This window comes from Chiloscyllium punctatum, chromosome 1, assembly GCF_047496795.1.
Source record: "Chiloscyllium punctatum isolate Juve2018m chromosome 1, sChiPun1.3, whole genome shotgun sequence".
In the NCBI taxonomy this organism is placed as follows: Eukaryota; Metazoa; Chordata; class Chondrichthyes; order Orectolobiformes; family Hemiscylliidae; genus Chiloscyllium; species Chiloscyllium punctatum.
In genome coordinates, this window is record NC_092739.1 from 114,110,266 (window position 1) to 114,134,418 (window position 24,153).

Consider the following 24,153-nt stretch of genomic DNA (forward strand, 5'->3'; position numbering starts at 1 on the left):
AGATGATGAATGCAAAGCTAAAAGGACTAACCTTGTGTCTCTTTTAACAACATTTAAGTTCTGTAATACTAAGCAATTTAAACTAGGGTGTATTGCTTAAGAATAAGCAGTCACCGTTTTAAGACAGAGGTGAAAAAATTGTTTTCTCTCAATGGCTCATTACTGTGTGATGCGAAGGTTCTGGTGTTGGACTGAGGTGGACAAGGTCAGAAGTCACATGACATCAGGTTATAGTGCAACAGGTTTATTTGAAATCAGAAGTTTTTGGAGCACTGGTCCTTTACTTAATGAAGGAGAAGCACTCCAAAAGCAAAGAAAGTGGCAGAAACTGGGTCTCTCAATGGTTTCAAGGCTGAGTTAGAATTTTGGTAGTCAGGAGTGCCGCAGGGGAAACAGGCAAGTGGAGCTGAGACCACAACAAGATCAGCCATGTCCTGATTGAATTTTGGAGCAGCTGTAAAGAGCCAATAGCCTACTCCTGACTTGATTATGTGTGCAGGCATGTATTGCTCCTACCACCGTTTGTAAGTTTTCCGCTTTAATATCATCCACATGCTCTTGTTCATGACCATCGTAACTAACCAAACTTTATATGTCTCTAGACCTGATCCTGCATTGCCTCTTACCCAAGCAGGACCATTCCCATGGCTCCTACACCGAATTTTGTCCCATGAAATAAACTGTCGCTCTCACTTAGCGGAGTCTTGTGTCCCTCATTGACTTTTCTGATGCGTTTCATCCTCCGCCTCCTCCCCCCAGGTCCAAGAAGATCAGGTTTAACCTGGTGCAGAGTCTTCTCTCCATGAGAAACTCTGCTGGAGCTATCCCTGTATTAGCATGAGGGGTGGTCCGATAATCAAATAGGAATCAGGATGGTTTGGTATCAAGTGAAGCTGTAGGCTGTTTCTTTAAGCCCGCCTTCAAAGTTTGGACTGCTCTTTCTGCCAGATCACTGGACGATACATGGTATGAAGCTGTACTTACATGTCAGAAACCATTCAGCTTTAGGAAATACCCAAATTCCTTGCTGGTTAACAATGGTCCATTCTCTGTGACCAACACTTTGGGGAGTACAGTTATTGCAAAAGATGTGCACAGTTTATTTATCGTCATCCCCATATTTGAAGAATGAACTTTATACATGTCCAGTCACTTTATCAGGCATCCACAATGACTAAGAACATTAAGTCCATGAAAAGACCTGCATGTGTCAATGTGTAACTGGCCATTCCCACGAATGTGGGGAAGCTGCAGGTGGTAATGTTTGAATTGTTGGCACTCTGGGCACTGCCCCACCAATATGACTATGTTTGCATCCCATCCTGGTCACCAGACATAACTTCATTTTGGAAACCCCTTGATGACCCTGATGGAGTTCAGCCTGTATCTGGTGGCAACCTTTACTCATACAATCACTCTTGCTCTTCACAATAATATGCTGTCCTCTACTGTAATCTGGTCTCTCTGGGTCCAAAAAGGTTTCAGTTTTGGTTGTAATGGCACTTTGATTCCCCCATCACCACCAGCTGTTTCAGTTTTGCCAGGAACAGATATGTCTGATATTGTCAGTAGTGACTGGAAGTGTTGAAGCCATTTAAAAAGGTTTTTAAAACCAATATGGACTCTTCTAGTGGCAGTACCAGCAGTGGTGTATATGCCAGGGGGAAGTGGCTTAACGCATCCACATTTGATACTTGGCCTCCTGTAATTATATGCACTTAGAATTACAGCCCACCACTGAATTCAGCCTGAAGCAATGGGCGGCACTGCCTGCTCTTTAAGTCGATCTAGCAGGAGCTTGTGGTCTGTTATTATCACAAATTTATGTCCATAAAGGTATTGGTAGAACTTCTTAACTCCAAATACGACTGCCAAACCTTCCTTCTCTATCTGGGCTTAATTACACTCTGCATTAGTCAAAGTCCAATGTGTATGCTATTGGGCATTCCTCTCCATTGGGCCACTATGTGCTAATACCATCCCAATGCTGCAGAGGAAGACATTATATGTCAATCCCAGATATCGCTTGGGATCACAGTGTGCCAACACCTTAGAGGATGAAAGCTACTTCTTCACTTCCCTTAAAGCTATGACTTGGCTACGTGACCATTTACAAGGTTGACTCTTTTTTTTAGGAGTTGATGTAAAAGTGCCAGCATGGAGGCCAAATTATATAACAATAACAATTGTTATTCCATAACAATTTACCCGCCCAAAGAAAGACTGGTACAGGCATGGAGCCAGGGCACCTTTGATCACCTTCACTTTATCTTCCAACAGGTGTAAATGGGTCTTGTCGACTCTGTAGCCCAAGCAGGTCACTTGGGGTGCTTGAAACACACATGTTTCCTATCTAATGCATACACCAGCCTGAGAGAAATGTCTAAGAACTAGGTGCAACTTCTCTAAGTGCTCCTTATTGGTCTTCCCTGTTATTATCATCTAGACAAATGGTAATCTAGGGCAGACCTTGTAAAATGTTCTTCATCTGAGAAACTGCACAGGCTGATGATACCCCAAATAGCAGTCTCAGATATTGGTACAAACCCTCACGGGTATTAATTGCAACATAAATCTGGGAATTCTCATCTAATCGCAACTGCAAGTATGCATGGCTCATGTCAAGGTTTGTGAAGGACAACTCCCCGCCAGCTTTGTGCATAAGTCCTCTATGCAAGGGATTGGATATTTATTCAGCTGCGAGAAGTGGTTGACTGCTTATTTAAGATCCCCACAAAGGTGAACCGATCCGTCAGCCCTCACAATCAGTACGACCAGTGATGCCCATTCCACAAACTGGACTGGTTTGTTAATTCCTTCACTTTCCAACCTTCCGATATCTGCCTCTATGTTTGTCCATAAGGCAAATGGCACCAGACGGACCTTCCAGAATTGAGCAATTGTTTCCTAATCAGCCTGCAACTCATATGCTCCATTTGCTGCATTTTACAATGATAAAGCCAATTGTAGTGTCCGTTTGAAACCCAGTTGGGCTTCAGCTGTAGCAGTATTGCATGGTTACATTATGTTTCCCTCATCCTAAATGGTCGCTCAGCATCTCATTTAGAGTTAAGTTAAAGTCACATGCCTCTGTTGGTCATCTTAATTTAATCAAAAACCCTGAATTGGATTCTCCTGGTTCTTGAATTACCAAGTAAAATTGATAGCATCTCAGAATTAGAGGAGGCTTGGAGTTGTAATATTCCTAACTGAAATCTGTCAACTCTTGAAAGGTGTTAGTATCTAATACCTCAGGGAAACTAAGGCTGTGAATCCACAAACTGTCAAGAGAATTACTTGTTGCTTTTTATCTGCCCCAATGTCATTTGCCCATAAAAAATAACATTCTTTCCACATACTGGGCTCAGTCTTCAAAGTCAAGCTTCTCAAATAATGGCATGATGCCCGAAATACTTACCCCAATTCAAAGACGAGTGAGTGAATTTCTACAGCAGTGTGCTTTTTTCTCATCACCACTGAAATGCCTCACAGAGGAAGGTATTCTATCACCAAGTCACCCTTTATTTACCTGTGGAGCATCCTTGGACATTGATCCAGCCCCCGCAGAGTGAACAAAATGTCTGACACTCCTGTTGTTATCTGTCAGTCATGGCTCCTTGCTTGGACCAGGCTAACACCCTCAGTCAGGGAACTCTTATTCTACAAGGTCCACCTCTCTGACCTCATTACAATCACTACATAAGCATTTTCAAAAAATTGTAAAAAGCTAAAAATTAAAGATTGTCTTTGCCCCACCTGCAACATGAAATTGAGAAAACTGTAGTGAACCCCAACATTGTACAAAATGGACATTTTGGATTTTGTGATCTGCATAATTGCAAACTATAAAAAATGCTGCTGAGCCATTCCAGATACACAACCTTGTAGTTTCTTCTCAAAAACTGCCCATTTAATTTACTCAAGTTCACTTTAACAAAAGTCTTGACCAAAATTTTCAGGTACATAACCTTGTAGTTTCTTCTTAATAAATTGTCCATTTAATTTACTCAAGTTCACTCTAACAGACATCTTGACCAAAAATTCCTTGAATAAGAAAACACAATGGTGATGTATAATTTTTGAATTTCTGCAATATCTTTCACTATTATCGACGATGGACAGGGATTTTGGTAATTTGTGAGATTACAGTATGTATATTCCTTCATCTGAAAATTCACTGAACAAGAAAGTTATCTTAGAACAGAACATCACCGTCAGAATGCCTGTCTCACATAATTAACATTTGAATTCACTATCTGCAATTTAATCTGACATTCCAGCTGATGTAACTGAAGGCAAATAATCCTCTGCTATTATTAACAGGTGTGAATTGACCCTTCAAAGGCCAGAAGCATTTCTACCTATATTAATCAATCTGATGTCTTTGTGACCTGAGAAGATTACAGCATTTCTGAAACCCACTGATATTACAGCAGTACTTATTGCAGAAATATCTTTGCCTTTAGAGATATAAGTAAGAAGTGGTGAACATGCCTGCAGAGAGACAGATCCTTCTGAGATGTCCTAGAAAGGGTAGTAATGTATTCACACTGCTGGGATGCACATTCCCAAATCACTTAGAAGGTCAGAGACAAGAACATTAACCAATTAGGAGGCTCAACATTAACCCCATAGTGGGTGAGAGAGTTTTGCTGTGGGCGAGATGTTCAAAATTAAAAATCGGATGACAAAATTCTAATCTGCCACTGAATTGTCTCCCACCAGTTGTATGAAGAATGTCACGTATTTCACCTTAGAGAAGGTGAGAAGCAGAGAAAAATGATTTTGAGCTTCAGTCATCAAATTGGCATCCCTGGACACCCAGGTTTCCACCAAATTGTCCAGGACCCTCCCTGTGACCCTTAAATATTGGCTCCAAGGTTACTGTTAAGTTTAATTCGAGCTCCCAACTACCCGGTGAGCCTGGGAGGGGGAGGGTGATTTAAATATTGTTAAAAATGGAACATATTCCTGCTTTACTATTATCAGTAAAAAATAAAGATAGGCACTAAGGCATCAGGTGGGAGATGTCCTGGTTGATTTTTAATTTTTAACATGCTCCACCTACGTGGATGCACAAGAAAGACAAAGATATGATCATCATATGCAACATTCAGTGCAGAAATTTGGATTTAAAACTGAACACAAGATCAAAATAGGAAGGAAGGGGAATGGAAACTGAAAGTGGAAACATTCCTGACTGTTCATGGTGGCCTTCTGGGAGCCACTTTAACAACTTAGATCAATGGCCAAGATGGCTGACTGCTTTATAGACAAATGGTAAGTAGTACAAGAAGAGCTAAAGAAAAAGGACAAACAAAGAAATTTTATGTCAAAGTATTCTATTCACTGAATAACTGCAATAATAGTAGTCACATTATTGTACTCATTCCAATAAATAGATGGATCACATCAAATAAACACAGCTAAAAGTCAAATGGAGCCTATTTTCAAAGCAGCAATCAATATGAATGTCCTCCAACTTCGTACAATGTCATGTTCTTACTTTTTTGTCAGGTTTTAGATTTCCTTTGTGTAAATGTTCCTTCTTCCTTTATGTGTAAATTTGATTTTCTTTTATAAGAGGGGTTGACTTCTGCAGTGAAAAATACAGGCGCCATTTTCCAGTTATCTGGGGTCAGGGAGTCCAGAACTAGAGAGCATAGGTTTAGGGTGAGAAGGGAAAGATATAAAAGAGACCTATGGGGCAACTTTTTCACACAGAGGGTAGTACGGGTATGGAATGAGCTGCCAGAGGAAGTGGTGGAGGCTGGTACAATTGCAACATTTAAGAGGTATTTGGATGGATATATGAACAAGAAGGGTTTGGAGGGATATGGGCCGGGTGCTGGCAGGTGGGACTAGATTGGGTTGGGATATCTGGTCGGCATGGACGGGTTGGACCGAAGGGTCTGTTTCCATGCAGTACATCTCTATGACTCTATGACTTGGTTACACCACTGTAGAAAATGCATTTCAGGTGCCGGGAAATCAGACAGACAGAGAACTCCTGAGCTGTGCTCACACGGTGACACTGTTGCCTCACAGCGCCAAAGAGCCGGGTTCAACTCCCACCTCTCACAACTGTCTGTGTGGAGTTTGCACATTCTCGCCGTGTCTGCATGGGTTTCCTCCGGGTGCTCCGGTTTACTTAAATAGTCCAAAGATGTGCAGGTCAGGTGAATTGGCCATGCTAAATTATAGAATTATTAATGACTTGGATGAGGGGATTGAAGGATGGGTCAGCAAGTTTGCAGATGACACAAAGATTGGAGGTGTCGTTGACAGTATAGAGGGCTGTTGTAGGCTGCAGCGGGACATTAACAGGATGCAGAGATGGGCTGAGAGATGGCAGATGGAATTCAACATGGATAAATGTGAGGTGATGCATTTTGGAAGGTCGAATTTGAAAGCTGAGTACAGGATTAAGGATAGGATTCTTGGCAGTGTGGAGGAACAGAGGGATCTTGGTGTGCAGGTACATGGATCCCTTAAAATGGCCACGCAAGTGGACAGAGTTGTTAAGAAAGCATGTGGTGTTTTGGCTTTCATTAACAGGGGGGTTGAGTTTAAGAGTCATGAGATCTTGTTGCAGCTGTATAAAACTTTGGTTAGACCACACTTGGAATACTGCGTCCAGTTCTGGTCGCCCTATTATAGGAAAGATGTGGATGCTTTGGAGATGGTTCAGAGGAGGTTTACCAGGACTGGAGGGCTTATCTTATGAAGAGAGGTTGACTGAGCTCGGACTTTTTTAATTGGAAAAAAGGACGAGGAGAGGGGACCTAATTGAGGTATACAAGATAATGAGAGATATAGATAGAGTCGATAGCCAGAGACTATTTCCCAGGGCAGAAATGGCTAACACGAGGGGTCATAGTTTTAAGCTGGTTGGAGGAAAGTATAGAGGGGATGTCAGAGGCGGGTACTTTACACAGAGAGTCATGAGAGCATGGAATGTGTTGCCAGCAGCAGTTGTGGAAGCAAGGTCACTGGGGACATTTAAGAGACTGCTGGACATGCATCTCGTCACAGAAATGTGAGGGTGCATACATGAGGATCAATGGTTGGCACAACATTGTGGCCTGAAGGGCCTGGTCTGTGCTGTACTGTTCTATGTTCTATGTTCTAAATTGCCCGTAGTGTTAGGTGAAGGGGTAAACGTAGGGGAATGGGTCTGGGTGGGTTGCCCTTCAGAGGGTCGGTGTGGACTTGTTGGGTCGAAGGGCCTGTTTCCATACTGTAAGTAATCTAATTTTTAAAACTAATGATAATGAGCACTTGCAATTTCGTAAACTTCATGTGTAAAATTTACACATGCTCAGGTCACCCATTCAAATAAATAATGAAAGCCAAAGTTGTACATATTTATCAAATGAGGTGTGCAAAGTTCTAAAGCAGGATCAATATATATTTAAGCAACAAAATCAAGTACAATATTAACCAATCTAGCCAACTGACAGAAAATATCTATTTTATAACCCATACAAAGGCAACAACATCATGTAAAATGTCATTGAGTTCAAGAAACCAATGCAGGCATAAACTTTTTCACGCAGAGGGTGGTAACATGTATGGAATGAGCTGCCAGAGGTGGAGGTTGGTACAATTGCAACATTTAAAAGGCATCTGGATGAGTATATGAATAGGAAGGGTTTGGAGGGATATGGGTCGGGTGCTGGCAGGTGGGACTAGATTGGATTAGGATATCTAGTCGGCATGGACGAGTTGGACCAAAGGGTCTGTTTCCATGCTGTACATCTCTATGACTCTTTAAATCTAACTAATCCTGACATTTGTGGTGGGTGAACTGTAAATCATATGGACAGAGGACAAAAATAAATAATTAGAATGATTCAAATCTAAATTAGAAATAGAACATTCTGAGTCACGTTCTGATGAATGGTCCAATTTAAAATTCTAGAAAATTTTTTTGCACTTTATACCTGTTATGGACATTTTCATTATTTCCTTTGTGGCTTAAGATAGGACCAGAAATTCCAGGATAGAGCTATTGTACTAAAATGGTGAATTTGTAACTCCAACACAAATCCGTAAGGTGTAATTCATGACGGTAAGAAGTAATATCCTTTGCAGAATGGTGTTGCTGCATACGTAAGATTGGTTACAAGCTATTTAGAGTTAAAGAGTCATAGAGGTGTACAGCAAGGAAACAGACCCTTCTGTCCAACTCGTCCATGCCGACCAGATATCCCAACCCAAACTAGTCCCACCTGCCAGCACCTGACCCATCTCCCTCTAAACCCTTCCTATTCATATACCCATCCAGATGCCTTTTAAATATTGCAATTGTACTATCCTCCACCATTTCCTCTGGCAGCTCATTCCATACACATTACCACCCTCTGCGTGAAAAAGTTGCTCCTTAGGTCTCTTATATCTTTCCCCTCTCACACTAAACCTATGCCCTCTAGTTCTGGACTCCGCCATCCCAGGGAAGAGACTTTGTCTATTTATCCTATCCATGCCCCTCATGATTTTATAAATCTCTATAAAGTCACCCCCCAGCTTCCGATGCTCCAGGGAAAACAGCCCCAGCCTGTTCAGCCACTCCCTATAGCTCAAATCCTCCAACCCTGGCAACACCCTTGCAAATCTTTTCTGAACCCTTTCAAGTTTCATAACATCTTTCTGATAGGAAGGAGACCAGAATTGCACACAATATTCAAAAAGTGGTCTAACCAATGTCCTGTACAGCCGCAACATGACCTCACAACTCCTGTACTCAATACTCTGACCAATAAAGGAAAGCATACCAAACGCCTTCTTCACTATCCTTTCTACCTGCGACTCCACTTTCAAGGAGCTATGAACCTGCACTTCAGGGTCTCTTTGTTCAGGAACATTCACTAGGACCTTACCATTAAGTGTATAAGTCCTGCTAAGATTTGCTTTCCCAAAATGCAGCACCTTGCATTTATCTGAATTAAACTCCATCTGCCACTTCTCAGCCCATTGGCCTATCTGGTCAAGATCCTGTTGTAATCTGAGGTAACCTTCTTTGCTGTCCACTACACCTCCAATTTTGGTGTCATCTGCAAACTTACTAACTGTACCTGTTATGCTCGCATCCAAAACATTTATATAAACAATGAAAAGTAATGAACCCAGCACTGATCTTTGTGGCCTTCCACTGGTCACAGACTTCCAGCCTGAAAACAACCCTCCACCACCACCCCCTGTCTTCTGAGCCATTTCTGTATCCAAATGGCTAGTTCTCCCCATATTCCGTGAGATCTAACCTTGCTTACCAGTCTCCCAAGAGGAATCTTGTCGAAAGCCTTACTGAAGTCCATATAGATCACATCTACTGCTCTGCCCTCATCAATCCGCTTTGTTACTTCTTCAAAAAACTCAATCAAGTTTGTGAGACATGATTTCCCATGCACAAAGCCATGTTGACTATCCCTGGTCAGTCCTTGCCTTTCCAAATACATGTACATCCTGTCCCTCAGGATTCCCTCCAACAACTTGCCCACCTCCGATGTCAGGCTCACTGGTCTATAGTTCCCTGGCTTGTCCTTACCACCCTTCTTAAACAGTGGCACCACATTAGCCAACCTCCAGCCTTCTGGCACCTCACCTGTCACTATCAATGACACAAATATCTCAGTAAGAGGCCTAGCAATCACTTCCCTAGCTTCCCACAGAGTTCTGGGGTACACCTGATCAGGTCCAAGGGATTTATCCAGTTTTATGCGTTTCAAGACATCCAGCACTATTTCTTCTGTTATATGGACATTTTTCAAGATGTCACCATCTATTTTCCTACATTCTATATTCTCCAAGTTTGAGACCACATTTCAATGTCTTCCTGATTGGCCCACCTGATATCCAAAGGGTATGCATCTCTACAAAGAACATACCGGCTGACAGCTAAAAACTGATTCCCTCAGAAACATGCACTCAAAATAAACCATGCATTTAACTGAAATCCTGTGATCTCTATTCGAACACTCTTCATGTTGAAAACAGACTCCAAAGCTTCAGCAAGTGAAAGCTTGTAACTGACCCAAGTAGTATAATCCCATGTAAAACCTGAACAATCATCAGCCTCTTGAAGATGTATTAGGGAAGATATGGCCACTTGTTCCAAGAGTGGAACATAAGGAACAGCTCAAGTTGTGACCATCAAAGTTAGACTGTTGTCCACATCCTGAACATTTACAGTAAGAGAGCCATTCACACTCAGTTAGCAAGAAATTCAAAGCAAGAAATTAATCATATTACAACAAAACAGTCCATTTTACACTATATTTAAATATATAATCCCCAAAGTTGAAAAAAGTGTCATTTCAAAATTGTGTCTTCTGCAGTTTAGATTGCAGATTATTCATCAAGGAGAGACAGGCATATTCCCATATTTCAAAATGCAGGTTTTGATCAAAAATAAATTTGAATTTAACTTTAAACATCTTGCCTCTATAAAGCTCCTTTAGCATAGTAAAATGCCCCAAATGCTTTTTTGGAGCATAATCGGGTCAAACCTTTTAGATTAGATTAGATTAGATTATTTACAGTGTGGAAACAGGCCCTTCGGCCCAACAAGTCCACACCGCCCCGCCGAAGCGTAACCCACCCATACCCCTACATCTACATCTACCCCTTACCTAACACTATGGGCAATTTAGCATGGCCAATTCACCTGACCTGCACATCTTTGGACTGTGGGAGGAAACCGGAGCACCCGGAGGAAACCCACACAGACACGGGGAGAACGTGCAAACTCCACACAGTCAGTCGCCTGAGGAGGGAAATGAACCCGGGTCTCTGGCGCTGTGAGGCAGCAGTGCTAACCACTGTGCCACCGTGCCGCCCCATAGAAAACACCAAAACAGGTAAGGGCAAATTTTAAGACAAGTTTCAGAACAGGAGACAGAAGTGAAGAAATTAAGGGTTGGAATCAAAAAGCTGAGAGTTTAGAGGCTGAAGTACTTGCACCAAATGGGTGGTGAAAAAAATTAAGATGTGCAAAATGACAGTCTTGGAAAAACACAAAATATTGTTAGCAACCTCCTCCAGCTTTTCAAAGGGCCCTTAGTAATTGTTGACATCACATTTAGGTAAACCTATTGCACAGGTTTTCTAGTGTATAGTGAAATCAACAGGAAAATCATAGAGCTCAGTCTTCCCAACCAACAAATGACACGGAAGTCAGAGCAAAAGTCTGGAAACTCCAATTTGCTGCTTTCTCCTCCAGTTCTCTATCTTGGGCACTTGGCCTTGCAATCTCAGGAAACACTCTATGGGCAGGGACCAAGTGCAGCTTTGTCCAGCAGAACTCTAGGTATACATGAGCAAAGTAGGGTGCTCAAGTCCGGCATATCTGGGGCAACTGACAAAAACCGAGCAAGTTATCTGCAGACTGCCAGTGCTTGACCAGGTGCACAGTTGGTCTTTACAGATGTCACTGGCATCAGGAATTGTGGGAGGTCCTAACAGTAGCAAATGAGGGAATAAGACAAGGGTGCACCGTCGGCACATGGCGCATAAGGAATGAGGTTAGTTTGTGAAGGAAACTCGAGAAAACTCACTAAGATTCACAGAAAGAAATCCTCCACGAAACTCAACAAAATTGGCACTTCACTAATTTCTGTTAAAATCTAGTCAACGGTATTAACTGGCCATTTAGTTTTTCTTCATGAATGAACTTACTGAGGATGACACAGTGGCACAATGGTTAGCCTCACAGTTCCAGGTGCCTGGTTCAATTCCAGTCTGTTTGGAGTTTGCAGGTTCTCCCAGCATCTGTGTGGGTTTTCACCAGGTTTCCTTCCACAGTCCAATGATGTGTAGGCTAGGTGAATTAACCAGAATTGTTGGGGTAGGGTGGGAAGTGGGTCTGGGTGGGATGCTCTGTGAAGGGTCAGTGCAGACCTAATGAGCCAAATGGCCTCTATCTGCATTGTAGGTATTCTACCTGCTGCTGCTCCTGTGCAGCAGATCAACAGTTTTGTTTTCTTCAATACAAAGTTAAAGAAAGCTTCTTTTGATTTGAGAATGATTCAATAAAATAATTTCTGTTTAAATTTGTACAGCAAAACTGATACTGTAATGTGTTCTTAATACCATATGTTTATATACTTAGAACCAACCTGGCCTTAAGCTGTATGCTAAGAGGAAAGAAAAGATAATGATCTATTTGCCACACTTTCAACAGTTCTCTTAGTGTAGATTCTTTTCCTCCTTTGTTGGAAATAAATTTTGCTGGTGTTACTGATGGGACTGAACCCATCTGCTTGATTGGTATCTATGATGCATGTCCCTGATCTTGCTGACTGGATTTCCTGTTTACAAAAGCTAAAGGCAGCACTGGAACCTCTCTAATCCACGGTGCACAACACACTACGCTGATGGTCCCGAAATCACCCCGAGGTGTTCGCTTAACTGGGGTACTGCCTAGTTTTGACATGTCTCCTACATACATGAAACAAGGTTGCAGCTGCCTGACAACTTCATTGCCTTGCCGGTCACTAACCATCCTAATGCAATTGCTAAATTAGCCAGGGGGCACAAGTTCAGTTGCTATTGCAGAGTTATGCACACACAAAAATTACAACACATGCAGAACAACATTTGTAAACTGTCCCAAATATTTTGGAAATTAAAGTCAGTTTGTTTTGGAATTTATTACCCTTTTGATGAGACTGGATTCACAGTTGCTCACTCACATGTTAGGTATTGCTGGATCCTGTAGACCATGGTAATTAAAAATATCAATGATCTGTTTGCTTTGCCAAGTGTTTGAATAGGACATTATGAGTCAAAAGTCTGGCCATGTGCCTCACAAATCATTGTTGAATCTCTCACTTGCTAATTGGCATTTCTCATATTATTGTTAGAAACATTGCATTTTTCATTACCCAATGTATGTTATGCACACATTTACATTTCTGTTAATCTTAGCAAATGAAAGAAGGTAAACCTTATATTTCAAAGAATCTTGTCTCTTAATGCCACCACTACTTGCTAATACTGGAGCATTTTCTAATGACCTAAAGCCTATGTTATGAGGAAACAAAAGATAATGATCTATTCGCCTGCACTTTCAACAGCTCTCTTTGTGTAGATACTTTTCCCGTTTTTGTCAGAACCAAATTTTGCTGGTGTTATGATGGGACTGAGCCCGTCTGCTTGATTAGTAGCTATGGTTCATATCCTTAATCTTGCTGACTGGATTTCCCATTTATAAAATCTAAAAGCAGTATGGAAACCTGTCTAATCTATGATCCACAACATACTATTCTGATGGTCCCAAAATCACCCCCAAACTGGGGCAGTAGTTCAGTTGAGAATGAAATGCCCCTCTCCTAGTATTTATGTTTTTGATGTGCAAAATGAAGGTGATAAATCTCACTTACATGAGATGCCTGGGAGCTGCTGGCACTACATGAAGCACAGTTACATATTTTGCTACCTGGGACTTGATATCAGTGTGAGATGCATAGATGCACATTGTCCATATATTTGGTTATTTGCTGTATTTGAAGTGCTAAGCAGCCAAATACATTCTGGAAATTCTTTATTGTTTGGCTGATATATTACAACTGCGGACTATCATTAATCAAAACATCTGTACTGGAACACAGCAGTTTTTGTTTCATTTTGTCCTAAAGGTTTCATTGGCTCTGGCCACCCTCCATTCCCCTCAACCAAATTTCATGCTAGATTGATTCTCCACTTATAGTCCCAAAAGGTACACACTCTGTCCATTAGACTCCAAAAATCATAAAAAGGATAAGGAACTTGGTTATAATCTAGGCTGACATGCCATTGCAGAACTGAGAAGCTTTCGCCATTCTGCCCTCTCGGGTAGATTTAATGGAGTAAATCGGCAATCATTTCTTCCATTTCTTTTTGGAGGTTTCATTGGCATAATTCATCCTCACTTTCCTCAATGGAGTAACTTTTCTTCAAACGTGATGGTAAACTTAGTGTTAGCAGGCTATTCAACAACAGCAGGCATAACTCCGAACCCTCATTTTACCTTCACCTGGTACTCCCACTTGTGCTCTCCAGAGGATCACTGGACAGTGATGAGGAAAAAGAAAACTGGCTAATTTTTCCCCTTGTTTCTCAAGATTATAACACAGTTGTTCACCAGAGCAGTAGTTATTTCCCAAATGGTATTAAACTGCATAACAACCAATTTCTTGTGGTATTTATATTGTCCCTTGCCTGGTGGTACTACCCAGCACCTGAACTACTCACCTACCCAATTAGGGAAGCAGAACAGTCTGTATAGTTACTCCCATGGTTACTATCAGTGACACTCTGATTGGCCAACAATTTGTCTAAGAACTGCCAAAACTCACCCAACTGAAGCAAGCAAGTTTATTACGATTCAGTTTCACAAGTTTCTTGTACGAATTTGAACATTCAGTCTTCTAATCACACAAAAATACTTTGCAACCCACTATGATTATTCTTGGAAAAGAATGCATATTTATCTCGCTCTCTTCCGCCTGAATACACACAGTTAGTACATTTTGAGTCTCTGTTAAAAACGACCACAATATATAACATATTTATATTCTGGTGTTAAACTCTTCCAAATTTCTCTGTCAAGAATTTAAAAAACACACATTGTCTGAAATCAATCCTGCTATAAAATGTTCAAAGGTTAACTATACTTTTGGGAACTCATTTTTATAAGAAACATCAGTAGAAGAAATCAGTAAAATTAGCTTCAGATAACATTCTAACTATGGAATTCCATGTATTTATTCATTTCCCACTTCATCCATATACAGCCCAATAAAACTTAATTTTCTCAACACACTATTACTCCCAGTCACACACAATTCCTAATCCCAGGGTGACAGGATCTGCAGGTTTAAAGGAATACCCAGTTGTTCCCATCACTTGTCCACACTGGTTTTGCCAGTCCAGCACATGCCAAGGTCTTTCCTTCCCACGATATTTTAAAGGGATCATTTGCACATAAAGGCCTAGAGATTTTTAATTCCCAATGGGCTATACAGAAAGGACTATACTGGGAGGACCAGGGCGGCACAGTGCCTCAGTGGTTAGCTTTGCTACCTCACAGTGCCAGGGACAAGAACTCAATTCCAGCTTTGGGTAACTGTCTGTGTGGGTTTCCTCCAGGTGCTCCAGTTTTCTCCCATAGTCCAAAGCTGTGCAGGTTAGGTGGATTGGCCATGCTAAATTGCCCCATAGTGCCCAGAGATGTGCAGACTGAGTGAGTTAGTCATGGTAAATGTGAGGTTACAAGATGGGGTGGGTCTGGGTGGGATGCCCTTTGGAAGGTGGGTGCACACTCAATGGGCTGAATGGCCTCTATCTGCTCTGTTAGGATTCTATGATTCTATCCAGTTTCTGACAAATAGGCAGAGTTAAAATCAGTCCTTGGACATTGTAAAAACATCACATATGTAATAAGCCATTTGTAAAAATTCTGATGTAACTGCAGCATATTTATTCTGATGTAGTTGGTAGTGAGCCACATCAAAAGTATCGATAGCAGTGAGAAGTATGCATAAAATACTCCCAGCTAATAATAACTAACCAGACAGAAATCAATTCATGGCAAGCAACACAGCCGAAATATGAAAAATATCTATTACATCATTTAAACTTTGATTTTATTTCCCACTGTGGTTAGACAGGTCCTAGAACCTTTGGAAAGCGACGCTTTAATTTAGGTAACAGTTACATTCCATGCTGAAACAGACTGCTGTGTACCTGAATTAATTAGAATTCTTTACCATATGCCTAGGGCATGGCACAAACGTCAAAGCATTCACTCGCACTTAATGCAAACACACCCACTGTCCAAAAAAAATCTCTATGCTTTGCAAAGTTGTCCTTGTACCTGCTTTTTTGTCGGGAATCCCATAGTTTTTCTTTCTGTCAATTCACTTCAGCATTCACTGCTTCGTTGGAATCTCTGTCCAAGGCAGCTGGTGCCCTGAGCTGATCTTGTCTGAGAAGGTTATCATTCTCATGTGGCTGTTAATTGGTATAATCACCTACTGGCTTTTACTGCAGAGTCTGAGGGGGAAGGGTAACTGTTGTCTGAAGTGTGCAGCCCAGCTGCTTACTGACTAGAGCGTGCTGTCCCACTGAGCTCCTCGACAAGCACTGTTTTCTATTTTCTCTGGCATCTGCCTGCATGTGCTTGGCTGCTGGGTGCTGCAATCTTATTTGCACTTGGCTGTTTTCTTGCGCATGACGTGTTCCTGAGAGGAGGACCTTATCCCTGACCCGATACTGGAGACGCTTTTCTTCTGTTTTATTTCCACTAATGGCCCTCCCCTTTCTCTTGCTTCCCCCTTACTTCAATCAGCCTCCAGCCTCTCTAGATTAAGGAAAAGCTACTTCATGGGCCACACATAAGAAGCCTAATCTAAGCAGTGAAATGGTTTATAACACACCCATTTAATGCTTCCTGCCTGGAGTTAATGGGAACATAAATAAAACAGGAAAAGAGTATTTTGCTTTGGAAAGCAAGGTCACTAGCAATGCTTACAAAAGGCGTCTTCTTTGTGCCTTTAAAAAATGCTGAAACAAAAACAGGTTTTTCAGTTCAATGGTCCAAATTTAAAAACTTTTAAAAAATCTTTCTATTTTCTTGTCTGTCGTCCATGATCCTTGACTCACTTATTGATCAAAATTCTAAGTCTTCCCTGCAAAAATCCAATGATCTAGTTCCTGCTATTTTATGGGGAGAGAACTCTACAGCCAGCCACAGACTTAACATCCTCTTGACTAAAAAAACTCTTCTCATTTCCATCTAAAAAGGGAGACCATTTATTCTTAAACAGTCCCTTAGATCTAGTTTTTCCATACAAGAGGAAGCGTTCTCTCAGTTTCTACCTGATCAAATCTCCTTGGTATCTTGAAAAAATTCAAACAGATCATCTCATTCTTGTATGTCCAATGGATGTCCAATCTGTTCAATTTTTCTTCCTAAGATAAGCACTTCATCCCTTGAATGAGTCAAATGATCCTTTTCTGAACTGCTTCTAATGTAAATTTTATTCTTTTTCAAATAAAGAGGCCAAACCTCAGACCAAAGCTCGGCTTTCTCACAAGGCTTCACCACAGAAGAGGTACATTCAATATGGCCAGGTTGTTCTGAAGAACTTCAAAAATGGACTTCCTCTTTCTACAAGAAGTTGGAGATTATTGCAGCACCATATTTTGTAGCCCATTGAGTCACATATGAATGAAATACACAAAAGAGTTGCAGAAGGCTCTTGTGGCACAGTGGACATACCTGGGTGAAGTCTCTGCATTCAAGTCCCACCTGCTCCAGAGTGTGCAGTAACATCTTTGAACAGGTTATAGTCATAGATACATAGAGGTGTACAGCATGGAAACAGACCCTTCATCTAATTCGTCCATGCCAACCATTTATCCGAAACTAATATAGCCCCATTTGCTAGCACTTGGCCCATATCCCTCTAAATCCTTCCTATTCATATACCCATCCGGATCCCTGTTAAATGTTGTAATTGTACCAGCCTCCACCACTTCCTCTGGCAGCTCATTCCATACATGCACCACCCTTTGCATGAAAAAGTTTCCCCTTAGGTCCCTTTTAAATCGCTCCCCTCTCACCTTAAACCTATACCCTCTAGTTCTGGACTCACTATTAAAATGACAGCAAGGTTACACTTAAAAACCATGCACCTTATCTGCTCCTGTGCTGTGAGCTGTCTCACACAAGTTCATCCAAATTGATTAGAGATGTTCCAGTGATTATATTTTGAATGTAAATATTACAGATACTGGATCTTCTCAGTCCTCTTCACATTAAATAAACATAGAAAATGCTGGAGCAACTCAGCCCATTTTTAGAAAAATCATTCACATGATGATGGTGTCACAGGCTAGGCCAGCATTTATTGCCTATCACAGTGGGGCAGTTAAGAGTCAACTACATTGCTGTATGATTTTTTCTATTGGCATGACTATTTTACGGGAAGAGGGGAAGAGTAAAATACTGTGAAAAGCATTTCCACTGTCATCACGATCTGGCACCATTTTGAATAGTTTTAGGAATAAGAAATAAAAGATATAGCTTAAAGAGAAACCATGAGTCATGGGCCAGCTCATCATCAACACGGTGGGTCTGGAGTCACATGAAGGCTTTCCCTAAGAGACTTCAGTGAACCAGGTGGTCATTATTATACTTTTAATTCCAAACTTTAATTGAACTTAAATTCCACCATTTGCCATGGTGGGATTCAAACCCAGGGCCCTGTATACCACTAGGCCATCGCCTGCCCCAGGTTTGACAATGTGTGTGAAGAGAGAACAGAGTTAATGGTTTGAGTCTGGTATAACTCTTCAGAACTGAAAGGGATTTGAAAGTGGTGCTTTTTTAATAGTTTTGACAGGAGGCCTGGTGTAAAAGACAAAGCGATTGCTAACTGGGGTGAAGAAAAGAAATAGATGTGTAAAATGGGTGTAAATTAAAGTTTGAAAGGGTGAAAATGGGTCCTCTCACTGAAAACAAAGTCAACAAGATACAAAAAGGATTAGCCGGGGATGGGGAAACAGACGTAATGAGGTCAGGCTCTGGAGTTATGAAATTCAGTATTGACTCTGAGAGACTGTAAAGTTTCCAAACAGAAATTGAGGTTAGCGAGTTTTGAGAAGATTTGTAACTCAAGTTGAGGTTCTGGATGTAGGTTTGCTCACTGAGCTGGAAGGTTTGTTTTCAGACATTTTGTCACTATACCATGATGAAAGCATGGCATTCTAACCGGAACTCTATCAACAAACACATTGACTTGGACCCGATTCACCACCTCCTGAGAAAAAGAACAGGAAATGACATCACCAAAGGAAACAACATCACCAACCCAAAGAAACCCAAACATATTAACAGAAAGCAGGAATCATCAGCAGAGCTTCATCTGGAGACTCACTGCAGATGTTACCTGGTATGGTGACAAAACATCTGAAAATGAACCTTCCAGCTCAGCGAGCAAACCTACATTCAGAAATTGAGTTGTTGTTCCTTGAGCTTGTGCTGTGCTTCAGTCGAACAGTGCAGCAAGCCCAGAACAGAAATGTTAGCATGAGAACAAATTGGTTTACAGAACTGATAAGCAACTGGAAAATTAGGGTCATTCAGATAGGCAGAACAGAGATGTTTCACAAAATATTCACCCACACCAATGTAAGGGAGGCCACGTTGTGAGCAGCTGATGGAGTACAGTATATTGAAATAAGCACATGTGAAATGTTGCTTCACTGGAGATGTGTTTGGGCCTTGGACAGGGAGGATGGAGGAGGTGAGTAGGCAAGTATTACACCTTCTGTGATTGCATGGCAAGGTCTATGGGGGTGTGAGGAGTTATGGAGGAGTGAACCATGGTGTCACGGAGAGAACAATCTCCGCAGAATGCTGATAATGGAGGGGAGGGAAAGATGTGTTTAGTGATGGCATCCTGTTTCAGGTATTGGAAATGGCAGAGGATGATCCTTTGGAAATGGAGATGGGTGGGGTGGAAAGTGAGAAGAAGGAGAACCCTTGGGAAGGAGTGGAAGGGATGAGCGTAAAAAGACTGGACATGGCTGACAGCCCAGACAGCCACAACAGTTAGAACAGAGAATGCTGGAAGGACTGACAAATTATGAGGACAGAGGTAGATTAGATAGATAAGGCATTTCTTCTCTGAGTAGAGGGTTCAATAACTACGGGGCAGAGGTTTAAAGTAAGGGGAAGGAAAGATTTCATTTAAAATATTATCATCCAGAGGGTGGCTCTCACTGCCTGAAAGGATGGTGGTGGCAGGAATCAAAACAACAAACAAGCAATATTTAGATGAAAACAAAGATACAGTCAAGTGCTTGGAAATGGAATGAGAATAGACACGTGCTTGATGATCGACCAGACAAGATGGGTTGAAGGGCCTCAGTCTATGCTGTCATACTCTACAGCATCATGCTCTATAGCATCAACTTGCCTGCTGTAAAAATATCTGTCCGTGACAGTACTGCTAAGAATGACCACCACAATCCTTGTGGAAACAAATTCCCATTTTCACACTGAAATATCCTGAATATACTGAAGCAATCCATGTCCAAGTGCAGGAAGACATGGAGAATACAAAGGATTGGGTTGACAAGTGGTAACAAGCCACACAAGTGTCAGACAATTTCCAACAAGAGAGTATCTAATTATCAGCCCTTGAAAGTCAATGACATTACCATCCCTGATCCCCCACTACCAACATCCTGGGTGTTACCATTTACCAGAAACTGTTCTGACCTAACCATATAAATTCAGTGGCTACAATAGCAGATCAGAGGCTAGGTATACTATGTGAGTAATTCACTTCCTGAATCCCCTGTCCATTGTCTACAAGATGGGAGTGTGATGGAATATGCTCTCCATTGCCCCGGTGGGTGAGCTCCAAAAACACACAAGAAACCTGACACCATTCAGGACTAGGTAGTGACTTGATTTTGGCACCATATCCATGAACATTCACTCCCTCCATCAACGATGCTCAGTAGTAGCATCTGCAATATGCACTGCAGAAATTCAACAAAGCTCCTTGCACAGCACCATCTAAACTCATAACCACTGCCATCTAGAAGGACAAGGGCAGTAGATACAGGGAATACCACCATTTGCAAGTTCCTTCCAAGTCATACACCATCCAGACTTGGAAATAGATTGCTGTTTTGTCAGTGTCTTGGAACTACCTTCCCATCAGCACTGTGAATCTACCAACAGCAAATGAATTGTGGCAACTCAAGAATGCAGTTTACCACCACTTCTCAAGGGAAATTGGGGGTGAGCAATAAATGCTGATCCAGCCAGTGACAGCTACAATTCATGAATGGATTAAAACAATGGCAGTGCTTATCTCTCCCAGTACGGCTGCTGAACAGATAACATTGTGGACTTTAATATCAGTCCTGTTCGTTCCCTTATCTTTGCATCGTATTTGATTGGAAGGAGAACCCAGAAGACTTTTCTTAATGTTCTGCCTCCAGGAGGGATCATAATTGACTACCCACCACAGTCACCATCCAGAATTGAAGTGAATGTCAGGATGCTGACAACCTCATCAAATTCCAAACTAGAAGTCAGAAATGCAAGATAGCTCCTGATCAATCCAATAGGGAAATAAAAGGAGATGTATCTAGGAAGAGAGTAGTTAGAATATGGAACTTCTACCACAGGAATTGGTTGAGGCAATTGGTTTAAATGCTTTCAAAAGGAATCTAGACCAGTATGTGAGAGAAAGGGAAAACAGGTGAACGATGAAGATGAGGAAGCTAGACTGCAAGCTGACCACGTGTGACAGATAAATACCAGCACAGTCTCGTTGGGCCAAATGGCCTGTTTGTGCATGGCATTTCCATGTACTCCCATGCATGTAACATTACTCTCCACCATTGATGAATTAAAACAATATGTTCAGACAATTGCTCTCAGGTAGTAGTTAAAATACAAGAGTATCCATCAAGGCAGGTTCCTTCAACCTTTCCTCTCCAAATGATATTTAAGTGCACATCTTCCTCATGGAGTTAATCATCCATACATAGTTCAAATGGAGCAGATGGGTGACAGAACAATCTACCTCTCTGTCAGTAAATTACAGCTATAAACAATATATTTAGTCCAATCAAGTTATCAGATTCTAGATTATTCCAATGAATCTTCGGACCATTAATTCGGACAGTTAGACTGAAAAACATCCAGTCACTGGTTCAGCTTCAGATGAAGTAATATGTCAAATTCTGGGCACTGCATGGTAGGAAGGACATTCAGACTTTACAGAGAATGTAGCATAGACGTACAAGCAGGATTCCAGAGACCAAGCACTGGAGAAACTGGGATTATTCATAAATATAAAATTAAGAGGAGATTTGATAGAAGTATTCAAAATAAAGAGATTGAAATAAAATATATCGAGATAAAGTGATCCCATAGGTAGCCATGTCGAGGACCTAAGGACACAGATTTTAAAAGATTGGCAGGAAAGCTAAAGATAGCATAAGGAAAAATATAGCAAGTGGTTAGGATCTAGAATGCAGTACCTAAGAGTGTGGTTAGTGGTTAGGATCTGGAATACATTGCCTAAGAGGGTGGTGGAGGCGGATTCAATCATAGCTTTCAAATGGGAATTCAACAGTCAACTGAAAAGAAAACTTCTGACGGGCTTTGGGGAAAAGGCAGAGAGTGGAATTAATTAAATTTTTCTTGCAGAGAGTCATCGTGGGCCATCCACAATGAATAACCTCCTTCAGTGCTGTAACCATAAGAACATAAGAATTAGGAGCAGGAGTAGGCAATTCAGCCCCTTGAGCATTCTGCACCATTTAATATAATCATGGATGACCTCATCTCAGCTTCAATTGCACTTTCCTGCCCAGTCTCAATTACCCTTCAACACATTAATAATTACAAATTTGCCTACCTTCTAAATTTATTCAATGCCCCAGCATCCACCACACTCTTGAATTGCACAGATTCATGACACTTTAAGAGAAGTAATTTCTCCTCATCTCTGACTTAAAACTGCTACCCCTTATCCTAAAACTATGACAATGTTATGTCTATCTGTTGAAATGCACTGCCATTAGCTATTTGTACCTGAATCATAGGGTGGCATTCTTCATAAAATTTATTGCGAAGTGAACAACTCAGACAATAAATTACATGGCAATTCTGGTACTCAAGTTTAAAATTCAGCTGAAAAATACTATACTACCCAGCAACAGATGTGTTCATAGAATCCTTACAGTGTGGAGGCAGGCCACACTGATCCTCCAAAGAGCAACCCACCCAGACTCAATCACCCTACCCTATGGTTAATTTACCTAACCTGCATATTTTTGGACTGTGGGAGGAAACCAGAGCACCGAACAGAAACAAGGAGAATGTACAAACTTCACACAGTCAACAAGGGTGTAATTGAACCTGGGTCCCTGGCACTGTGAGGCGGCAGTGCTAACCACTGAGCCACTGTGTCATCTCGCCCAACTTGCTGAATAATCAACATCTTCCATGCATTTTCACTTGACATTCTATTTACATTAACATTCAGTGGTCTTAGGTTTTCCTGACAATACAACTTCTCAGTTCATCTTTTTCTCTGATAAGGAAATTCTGTAAACTCCATATTGATCTTGCAAACTGTACTTCCTGGTATCCTTGAATTAAGCAATGGCCATTCAATTTTTCAATTTTACAAAAAGATCTTCTCTTTTGACTATCAAATTAACTTTCCTATCTGCCTTCCATAAACATTGTAATTGAAGTTAAGAAGAGACAGTTCTTAAATAGGGATATATATCTTTCATAATTAACTTGTTACTAACATCATAGCGGCTGTTCACAAGCTGTACAGACCATTACAAATAAAAGGTGGTGATCCAATAATTTTCTTTGAATGACCTGAAATTCCTGTTTGATTCAGCAAGTCTACACAGAATTTAAATATATACAGACCTCACTTTGGCTTTGTAGAAATTCATGAAATTCCTTACGAGCTTGCAAACATCTGAATGTGTAAAATTAAATATCTCACATGCAAGATAGCATAACTGATGGTTTCAGCACAGTCATTGTAAGGTACAGCTTTTGTTCATTGATGGGTTGTATCAATTTCTTTCTCCATTGTAGTACTGCAAAGCTGTGAAAGAAGTCACCTTTCTTAAAATATTTCCTGCGTTCATTTACTTTTTGTTAATAATGCAATAGTTTACAGTGTACTATTAGTGTGGCATCTTGGGTCACCAAAAAGCGGTAATCATTTGTAACCCCTGCAACTGTGCATTTTGTTACTTTCAAACAAATAAAGAGGTCCAGCTACTTACCCTCTACTCGGCAATCCACAACGACATTACATAAATGTATTCACATTGAGCACCTAAGATGGGCTCACAGGTATCCTTATTGGTGAATTACAGATTTTACGGAGCCTTAATCTGTACAGTTTGTAAAGAAGAATATTTACATTTGGCACAGATGCATTAAAGAATGCTACTTTCATAGGACTCTCAGGCCCAGCAAACAAGGAGAAAAAGGTCCGGCAGCAAACACTGAAGTCAGTGGTCTGCAACTAGGCGTGCTGTGTGTGGATGCTTCTGAATAGCTATAAGCAAACCTGGTGAAACTCGATGAAACATGCC

At 41.2% G+C, this 24,153-nt stretch overlaps 1 protein-coding gene across 3 annotated transcripts in view; it reads right to left on the reverse strand.

Moving 5' to 3' along the window:
- pdzd2 (PDZ domain containing 2) overlaps positions 1-24,153 on the reverse strand; it is a 544,030-nt gene that overhangs the window by 338,698 nt on the left and 181,179 nt on the right. The window contains exon 1 of one of the 3 annotated variants that reach the window (XM_072572518.1): positions 23,839-24,012. The exons of 1 other annotated variant lie outside the window; for it this stretch is intronic. The gene's annotated coding sequence lies outside the window, so the exon portion shown is untranslated. Of the gene's footprint in view, positions 1-15,856; positions 16,166-23,838; positions 24,013-24,153 lie in introns of those variants that run through there. One more of the 3 variants, XM_072572511.1, reaches the window with a different exon arrangement.